This window comes from Lupinus angustifolius, unplaced genomic scaffold, assembly GCF_001865875.1.
Source record: "Lupinus angustifolius cultivar Tanjil unplaced genomic scaffold, LupAngTanjil_v1.0 Scaffold_6_57, whole genome shotgun sequence".
Classification (NCBI taxonomy): Eukaryota; Viridiplantae; Streptophyta; class Magnoliopsida; order Fabales; family Fabaceae; genus Lupinus; species Lupinus angustifolius.
The window spans coordinates 78421-88770 of record NW_017717493.1 but is presented as its reverse complement, the minus strand read 5'-3'; the positions used below and the strand labels follow the sequence as shown (position 1 = coordinate 88770).

The following is a 10350-nucleotide window of genomic DNA, read 5'->3' as shown; positions in this document are numbered from 1 at the left end:
GAATCCAAGTCCTACATTTCCTAATACATCCAGAGTTACAACCCAATCTTGTCAATAATACCTCATTCATTAATCACTTAAATCTCACATGGATGTTAAACTAAAAATCAATATAAATAAATAAGAAAGTAAAATAACACGAGCCTATCAATTTACTGTCTTTTCATGGATTGTTTGATTTATTATTAATTGATCATTTGCAATTAATAGACAACACAAACTTGCTTTAAGAATATTTATACATGATTAGGTAGGGAAGTACATAGATAAGAGAAGAGAAAAGCATAAAACAAATATATAATCCTAGTATTTACATTTAATAACAATTTGTTTATTAGAACAATTACATAATCCAAGTATCTTAATTGGCTTATACAAAAAAAACTTTTACTTGGTTATGTTTTTCGTTTGGAAAATGATATGTCCTTAATGAACAGTTTCAATTTCAAATTAGGACTTTCCCAATCACATAAAGGACATGGAAGGCTCACCTGCAAGGATTGTTAAAAAAGTAAATTGTCACTAAAAGAATTTATTTAACTACAAATATTTATTTAGCTAAAATATAAGTGAATGTAATTAAAGTGATTAGAGGAGTTGGGATAAGACATTCTTGGAATCCATCGTGTTTATTTTCCCAATGCCGTGAAGAATGATGATTGTCGATATGCAACAAATATAAAACAAATTAATGAACAATGTAGGCACATAAGGTTGAGTATGAAAGGAGACAAACACTTTACATGAAAAGTAATAGAGAGGGAATCCAATTTACATTTTATAATATACATATTCGACTTAATATTTTCATTGGTTGAATTAAGTTTATTCGTCTACGTTATTGAAGTCTATTTCTATTATTTAGAGTACATATTTGTTAAGAGTTATACCTATTTCTTATTAGCTATTTTAGAATTAAACAACAACTGGTTATAAATTTATATATATAATGAGCATTGCCTAAAATTAAGGAAACATAAATAACATTGATTGAAATTGTACTCATATTTGAATTAGCCATTTTCCTAAGGTGAATATTCTATTTTTGGTGGTTGATTTTGCCTATAGGATAGAGATAGAAAAAGATCTTCTTATATGTTTTATTTTTTTATTTTTTGGTACACTTTACCTAAGGTCATTATTCTATTTTTTTGTGGTTGATTTTACTATTGTTCTATTTTGTATTGTTCTATTTGAAGATGAAGGGCATGAAACTTTATAAAGTACTAAGGAACACATCATTATCATATTAATTCAAAAATCATCACTAATTTTTTAACTCGTTACTATTTGATTCTAACATAAGATTAATTTCAAAATACAAGTTATTATTATTTGACTATGAAATAACTGGAATAAATAAAATTAAAAAATTGTTACTATTCTTAATAGCTACTAACAAATATTAACGGTAGAAAATTATTAATATTATTTTTCTGTTATATTTCTAATTGTTACTGTTTTAATACTGAAATATTAGAATCAAATATAAACTCTAAACGAAATATATCGATAATGAGAATTGTCTAAAATTAAAGAATACATATTTGTTATGAGATATACATATTTCTTATTACTTATTTTAGAATTAAACAACAAATGATTATAAATTAAATTTATAATGAGAATTGCCAAAAATTAAAGAATCAGAAATAACCTTGATTGAAATTTTATTAATATTTGAATTAGTCATTTTCCTAAGGTTACTAATATTCTATTTTTAGGTGTAAATCATCAAATCATTTCTTAGCTAGAAATATAGTTGGCCACTTTTAAAACTGATAGAGGAAAATTTAAAATCACGCGCACATATATATTAAAATTTATAAATTATGTTTGTTACAATTCTAAGGTTACATAACTTTTTTACAATTCTAATGTTATAAAATTATCTTATTACACAGTTACAAATCTAATGTTATAATGACTGCACCTTAATGTTATATAACGCATAGTATGTATTAGCATATAGCATATATTTGCTGCACTTTAAGGTTATAATGTAATGAAATCATTGTAATATTTCTTAATCAATATTATGGCAACTGTGGGCTCTACAAATTTGTTACACATAACATTAATTTTTCTTAATCAATATAATTATAATGTAATGAATGTACTTTAATATTATAGTACTTTCATGACCGATCAATATTTCAAAATGTAGTGCAAATGTTACACAAATTGACATACCATATAAAATCTCCCTCCTCAAATAAATGCAAATAATAATATACCTTAAAGTGTATAATTTTCAATTTGAGAAGATTTGGTACTATTACACGGTATAGAATAGTTGTTCTTTTTAAATTTATTTAACATCTCCCTCTAATTAATCCATAATATTTTTGTGTAAAAAATATTGACCTCATGTTAAAAGAAATCATATAAGTAGTGACCTCAAACTGGTGTTAAACCAAAGAAAGTAGTAAATGTCTCGTTTTTAAAAAAAAAAATAAAACAAAAGATGTAAACTGAAAACCCATAACAAATGTAAAAAAACAGAGAAAATGGAAAAGGTCATATTTTTAACAAAAAAAGAAAACAAAAGGTTGAGAGAGTGAGGTAAGGAAAAAATAAGTTAATATAAGATATTGAAAGAATAAACCATAAGAGATGAGTCTGCGATTAAACATGTCGAAGCTTGAAATAGACAAAATTAAGGTTGAGAGAAAAAAAGTTCATTGTGACAAACTTAAGATTGAGAGAGTGAGATAAGGAACAATAAGTTAATACAAAAAATTAGAAAGAAAAGTCAAACCTTGGCAAGAGAGATGAATCTGAAGTTACACATCCAGAAGCTGAAAATAGACAGTGAGAATAAAAGTTCATTGTGAGAAATATAAAGTTGAGAGAGTGAGAGAGGGGAAAAAATAAGTTAATAGCAAAAGATTGCAAATAAAAGTGATGATATATTTACCTTAAAAAACCTAACTTTACACAGAAAATGAAAACCCAAAAAAGACCAAGTAAATCCATGGATAAGTGATCTTTAAATATAAATGAAAAGGAGGATACCCACAAAAGATGAAACCTCATCAAAGATACATAGTAAAGATGAAATTTCAGATGTATTTTCACAAATAAAATGGAACACAAACAATGTCATCTTTTAAGGAAATGGAAAAAAAATGGAAAGCCATCAAAGACAAAGATAATATAGTAATCTCTAAAATGGAACACAAAAAATGTCATCTTTTAAGGAAATCAAACAAAATGAAAACCCATTAATAACGAAGGTAATGCATGTTCCTTAAAAGAATGATGACAAAATGGATGAAAGACAATTTCAAAATGAAGAGTAACATAGTGAGAGTAAAATGGTAACCAAGTTTTGTTAAAAATAAAGGTAATCGTTTGTTAAAAATAAAGGTAATCGTTTGTTAAAAATCCAATGGAAATGAAGTGATGCTAGAAACCAAATGAAGGGTTCTAGAGTGAGAACACAATTACAACCTTGGTTTTAAAACCTTCGTAACTATGGAGCAATACGATTACCTTAAAGCAAAATGAAAATTGTGTGAGAAGAAGATTGAGAAAAAAATTAAAATGAAGATTGGGAGAGAAGAGTTGTGAAATGAAGTGTGTGAAATAAAGATTGAGAGCCAGAAAGGAGAAGGGGTTGATCTACCGTCCAATTCAAAGTGAGAAGCCACATGCTTCACATGCAGAGCACAACACAAATTTTGCCCCTTCACTTCACTTTCCTATCTGAAATTACTCTTTTAACCCTGCAATTTCAGTTCACCTTTTTTATGCTCAAACCCATTTCTGTAATATTAGTTGGCAGAGAATCTGATATAAAATATTTTATTGTATTTATTATTATACAATGACTAAAATGTCCCCAACTAAATGAAAGGCCTACATAAAGACATGTGTTTTTAGTAAAATAATATATACACAGTTATTTTAAATTGTAAATATAGAAACATTATTATGTAAAGACAGTTTTGTCCTTGGAAAAAAACGCCAAGTGTCAATCATAGGAGAAACCTATTTTAGAGATTACACTAGCCTCTTAAAAAAAATTGGGGTAGATGTAGTCGACATTATTGATAAAATATTTTTTTAAATGAATCCTCTCCAATATTGGAGAAACATGTTATAGATTTACTTTTGTATTTAAGAGAAAAAGTGTTACCATATTGCATCTAAAGGATAAATTTGTTATATGATATCATTTTTCCTTTGTTTTTTCATACATTTCCCTCTCCAGTACTAGAAAGGATTCTGACCTGATATTTTTCAAACATGAAGAACAATGGACAAATTAGAGATAAATTAGTTCCATACAAATCATGTATAAGTGGTATTCAGTATTAAACCATGTACCCTAATAATTAGTTTCCAATTAAAATTAGACATTAGTACATAAACCTAAGACAAAATATTAAATACTAGCCATGTCACGTTAAAGATTCTATTAATTTTGGGTAAAGTTCCTCATTGAAATTTTTTTACTCGACCCAAGTTTATCTCTAAATTGTCTAGTACTTGGAAATTTTGTTAATGGGACAATGCGGTTATTTAACAATAGTGAATCTCATAGTTCCTTAAGCTTTTTATGACAAAAAATTAGTTCTTGTAAATATCACAAGTTTAGTGTCATGAAAGATATATTTATAGACTATTTCTGAACTTTATCTTCACGAACTAAACTATCTCCCAAAAAAAATTCAATGAATATTAAATTTCTTTATTTTTCAGTGAAAAAATTGGGTAAAATACAAAATTTTAGTACATAATTATATTTTTACTCCAATTTTTTTATTTGCTTGATTAAGATAACTCATCATATCACATGACCGTAATGATGTATCGACTTTCATGTACAAATGCTCAATTACGTTAATTTCATATCAAATTGCTTAGGGTTTTTTTGTTGTGTGATATAAATAAAGTACATATCGGTAATGATTGAATTTTAATACTACGGTGGAGTCCACATACATCTTCTGCCTCAATAAATACAATATTATTTATATACATATATTATCTTTCTAAATATTTGAGATTGTTTTTTATAGACATTTGAGACTCATTTAAGAAAAATGGAAAATAGGAATGTGAAATAGGAAAAACTATAAACACCATATAGCAACCTAAGAGAGGATGAATTAGGTTTGTAACAATATTGTCCATTTTAAACAACAATACATAATTTTCGCCGAAGCATAATTTTGTAGAACAATAGTTGTAGAAAATTAAAAGAGATAAGGCTAGAGAGTTTCACACAAAGATGTATGTTGGTTCACCTTCTTGAACTAAAAGCTATGTTGAGTCCCCTTTTCTGATTCAAGTGATTTCCACTGTGTAATTGATATCCTTACAAGTCTCTAGAACACAATCCTCACTAGAAAGCACACCATTGTTTTACATAATCACTCACCGAAACCTATGGTGATTCTTTAATTAGATAGAGTAGAGGAAGATTTTATGAATGACTAAGGATTCCTATATTCAATATATGATGTTAGAACCCTTTTCATGCCCTATGCTAGAATTCACATTTAACAATGCTCATCCCACAACGCATGTGTGTTGAACGCTCTTAAAAGAAAGGTGGAATGGAATCAACTTGGTGAAGCAAACACTGTTAAATGTGGTAGGTGAATATAAAATCAACAACGTCTAATGAAACAAAAGTTGTTGATTTTACGATAGAGGGGCAATAGCGTTGAATGAAGTGAGCATTGTTGAACCATATGTTTTGAATATTGGTATTTCATGTAGATAGTTACAAAACCAATGCATTTGAAGATATTATTAATTCTATTATATATTCATTTTGAACTCCTACAATCTAGTGTCAATTATTTTGATATAAATGCGGACATAAAGAATCATCAGTGCTCAATGTAGTAAGCGTTATTGAAAATAAACATTCAACGTCATGCAGTGAGTGTTGTTGAAAGTTAAGATTCAACAATGCTCATTGTTGTTAGCGCTATTGAAAGTGTACTTTCAACAACACTTTTTCTAGTGAGCATTGTTGAATGTATTGATATTTAAACTGAAAACCTTATACACGTTCTCACACTTTCAACTCGTTCATTCTCTCCCAGCTAAAGAAAACCTTCAACAAACTAACGTGAACAACGTAGCCGAGCTTCAGCAACTCAACTACCATGACATTTAGTAACTCAACTCCTTGCAATGACACTAAACAACTGCCTTTCCATGACGGTTATCATCAACAACTCAACATTACTGTCATATTTATGAGTTCAGAAATGGTTTTTCCCTTTGCATGAATATTTAGCTTAAATTTGTTTGATGCAAATTAAAAATGGATTCTATAAAAGTGCACATAGGATGACTGTAATAAAGAAAGTTATTTGTAAAAGAAATAAAAATCAAAAGTTAACAATTGAGTAGAACGTGAAAGGCTAATCATGTAACATGAAGGGTGACAATCAATTGGTGAGTTACATTGGGGTTCTTATTCGGCATCTCGTGTCAATATCATTAAGCAAATGGAATGATAAAACGTTGAAAAGTCTGATGGATATCATTTGGAATGATATAATAGTAAGTAACTTTAACCTATAGCTTATTAACATTTCTTATATATATATTTTTACTTATTTGTACAACAATAACTTTAACCTATAACTTTGTACTTATCTTTTCCAACCAAATTTTATTATTGGGTGAGCATTTTTTTAAACACAACTTATTTTATGTTGTATGTAATGTGCTTAATAATACTACTAATTTCTTATAGGACTCATTAGTTTAATATCATCACAAATCGCAATGAATAAAATTTTTACTATTTGGATTCATTGATTCATGGTGATGTGAACAAGTACCTCGACATGAAGGAAATATGCACAAGGTAAGTGGATTCATTTGGATTATAACTTGTATTGAAGGGAATACTCTATTAATTTGGCTATAAATATGTACTTTCTCTATTTTAGGGGTGTGCAAATTTATAGATCAAAAATTGGCTCGAAGGCAACTTAAACAACATCAAATGGATTCATGTAAAGGTAAATTTTAAGAAATTGTAGTATGTGATGAGTGTTAAATTATGCTACATTTGCATTGCATTTAACATGCATTCTAGGATATAATTAGGACTTTAGGATAGCTTCTAGCCTTTATTTCTCTTTGTTCAGGTTGAGCATGTGTTCTTGGTTACGTTGTGCAGGATAAATAGATTAAAACCAAAAAGAGTACAGATTGGATGCAAGATAATGGAAGTAGGTTTTGAGACAATGGGAAGGCCAATTGAAGGACCAAAAGAAGTTCAAAGCATGGAGTCGGGCCTTGTAGAAGTCGCCATTGAGCCTGGATAGAAGATAAGTAACTTAAAGTGAAGGCATGATACATGGCCAAGCCGTTCTTGGGCCCACGACCGTGTGTAAATTGAAAAATTGCATCCTCGATTCAGAGAGCAACATGGCCAGGCTGTGGCACCACTCATGGTCGTGCCCCACCACCCACGGTAGTGCCCCACTACCCATGGTCGTGGACAACCAAACTGCTATAAACCAACCCTTTGGAGGCTACGATCCACGACCATGTTGTGTCCCACACCCTTTCAGATTTGATTTTTTGGGCTTAGCCTAATCTTATGTAATTAGGATAAATGAGGGGTTCTCCCTCTATGATTGAACACATTTTTTACATTGTGATTTTCTGATATAGAATTTGGTATTCACATCTCCATCATGAGTGAGTAGTTCTCTTTTGCTTCTAAGATTGGGGCCATGCTATTTTAAATTCAATAAACACTTGTTTCTAATCGTATTTCATTGAATGTTGGTATTTGAATCAATCAACTGATTTTTATTCGTTTGAGTTGTTTGGCTAACAAATTACACGTCTTAGATACATTGGGGAAGGACCAAGAGGTGAACACAGCTATCTGACCATTCAATTATTTAAACTAGGATCCTAAGTCATGAGAGTAGTCTTAGGATTCTCGGGGGTTTCTAGAATTCACCTTAGGTTGCTACGAAGCGATTGGATAGAAATATCCAACTAAGAGACTCGATTGACAACCGTACCACGAGAGTAGGTGTGAATTCAATTGAGTATATGTGTTGGAGCTAGAGAAAGGATGATACATATCAAAGATCAATTAACCCTCATGACTTAAAGTTCATGAAAAGGAGCAAAAAATAAGGATTTGCGAGTGTAAATGCGGTAACCCTTATCTTGGGAACTATTCTAAATCTAAATTTCAATCCTTTTATATTTTCAAAATTATTATTGTAATCTGTTCAATTGTTATCAATTCACTTTTAATTCTTATCTGAGTTAAGTATAAATTAATTGAAATAATTAAAGGAATTTTTCTAGTCCTTGTGGGATCCATATTTTATTACTTGATGATATAATTGTGTACTTGCGATTTGCCTTATCAGTATACAAATTTCATGTAAAGGTATTGGCCTATGTTTAAAAGTTAATGTTAATTTTTTTTCATTGTAGTGCCCAAGCCAAAACAAGACATATGATTGCGGCTATTATGTGTTTTACTTCATGAAGGATATCATCCAACAATGGCAAAGGAATATGGTACAAATTGGGACTATATGTGAATTCAATAATGTATTGACATACACTAATGATTAGATTACATAACTTAGGCAAGATTGGGCTAACTATGTCCTAACTTTTGTTGTACATATGAGTAGACTAATTTTTATAGATAGACATATAGTTAACTAGTTCTATTGTTTGTTTGTATAGATTTGGAAATAGAAAATGTACTTGTTGCTGCCGAAATAAATGAGATTGGTTAAATATGTTGTGTTGCTTTAAATTGTTGAATTTGTTTGATATATATGTTTTTGCATTGCTTGATGTGTTTGATATATTCGCAGGAACTATTCGATATAACAACATTGTTTAATGTACTGTGAAATCAAATAGTACTCTTATAAGAATCAATAGTGCTTGCTCTAGCAGACACTCTTGAAAGTCAACATTTGACACATTCAAGAGTACTTGCTTGAGAAAGCACTATTGAAAGTGTCGCATTTGACAATGCTTGCTTGAGATGGTGTTGTTAAATGTGTCACTTTCAACATTGCTTTCTCAATCAAGCGATGTTAAACGTACCACTTTCTATAGCACTTTAAAAACACTGCTGAATCTAGCCTTACATTCTACTGCGCTCACATGGACAATGTCTATAAGCGCTATTGAATATCATTTTTAAGCAATGCTCTTTGGAATTCTTGCATAGTGATGAACATTTCAAAGTGAATATTAGAATAGGATCTTGTTTTTCAGAAAATATGAAAAGTGTAGAATTTCTCTTATGCGTTTTGAGAAAAACTTGTGTTAGATTTGCAATTGAATGGTGTTGTATAGTTTGAGAAGCATAGGAGTGTATATAGAGTGTAAAGGGGTTCAAATATCCATTATAGGAGGTATTTATCGTTTGGGATCATAGTAATATGTTTGGGTATTATTTGGTTGAGTTTCAAGTTCGAAAATACATTCCTAACACTAAGTAATCAATTACTCAAACACAACAATCACTTACTCAACCTTATTCTCCAGATAATAATTTATTATTGCCCAATCAGGTAACTTGTACTCAATTTGAAGTAATGTTACTATGTTTCTAGTTCATGTTACTTGGTTTTCTAAACACTCATTTTTAGAACCCTTGTTAATGTTCTCTACCTCTTAAAACTTTGAAAAACATTTTTGATGACCCTTATATGAATTAAAAAATAAAAATAACTATCTAGATAAGACCTTAAATTAAAAAGCAATAAATCTAATTGTTAACACCTAATATTGTATGGTCATTAAGGCCAAAAAATAGTTTTTAATTAATTAAATAAAAATGAAAATAACACGAATAAATATTCAAAAATGAGGGGGATTGTTAGTATTTATCCGATTAATGAATATTCAAAACATAAATATAATAAAAATGAATACATTTTTACTGGATAATTCATTTTAATTGATTGTTTGCTAAATTCAAAAATCTATTATTCATATTTATGGCACTATGAGTCTTAGGTCCATCTACAAATAGACCTTGAGGTCCTTGGTCGAAACACAGAGAAAGATATATGAAAAACACACTTTGAAAGATGCCTAAAAATCCGTGAGAAAGGTCAGTTGTCATATCCAAAATTCCATGGCCATCTTGTATAATTATTACGCCATCATTGTGCCATTATTGAGCCTCACGAATCTGGATCTGTGTGTGGGCTTATGATTTTTTGCATCGAGTCAATATAAGCTTGCCACGTTGCATTTCTCCTTTCAATCATTCGTTTGAAGCGTCATCGTCACTCCACTAATGTTCGTGCTTAGAGATAGCAAAATGGGCAGTTCGGCCCATTTAGCCCGCGCCTGCAA

At 29.7% G+C, this 10350-nt stretch overlaps 1 long non-coding RNA gene across 1 annotated transcript; it reads right to left on the bottom strand.

Annotated features, from left to right (window-relative positions):
* Positions 1-214: 214 nt before the first annotated feature.
* LOC109337435 lies at positions 215-3575 on the bottom strand. Its single transcript, XR_002106450.1, has 3 exons — positions 3499-3575; positions 2762-2801; positions 215-491 (listed from the first exon to the last, which is right to left on the bottom strand). It is a non-coding gene; the product is annotated as an uncharacterized LOC109337435 (long non-coding RNA).
* Positions 3576-10350: the final 6775 nt, after the last annotated feature.